A 460-nucleotide genomic window follows, 5' to 3' on the forward strand; every position below is an offset into this window, starting at 1 on the left:
GGTATAAGACATTTGAACCAGAAGATGACAAAATCACGTTAAGACCCAACTTAGTACCATACTTACTAACAAGACACATAACCCTGAGTGCTCACACTGATATCCAGATCACTACAAGCCCCTTCAAACTTTTGTACTCCAATCACCTGAACAGGTTTAATCATCCAACTCTTCCTTCATATTGATTCCTGTTGGTTCCAGTATTTTACCATAATGTACAGGTGTGACTATATCTGATTTCTTCAGTTCAACGACTGCTATACACTTGAGGAGCTTAAAATCAGTATGTTCACGTTGATGACACTTGAGTTGACCCAATGTTGTTAAGTATTTACAGTGAAGAGTACACTGGTAAAGGTTTGCTGTATGTGTCCTCTTGTGTTCTGTAAGGTGTGATAATTGTGTAAAACTCCTTCCACACTGTACACACTGGTAGGGTTTTTCTCCTGTATGTGTCCTC

This window comes from Denticeps clupeoides, chromosome 3 (genome assembly GCF_900700375.1).
Source record: "Denticeps clupeoides chromosome 3, fDenClu1.1, whole genome shotgun sequence".
In the NCBI taxonomy this organism is placed as follows: domain Eukaryota; kingdom Metazoa; phylum Chordata; class Actinopteri; order Clupeiformes; family Denticipitidae; genus Denticeps; species Denticeps clupeoides.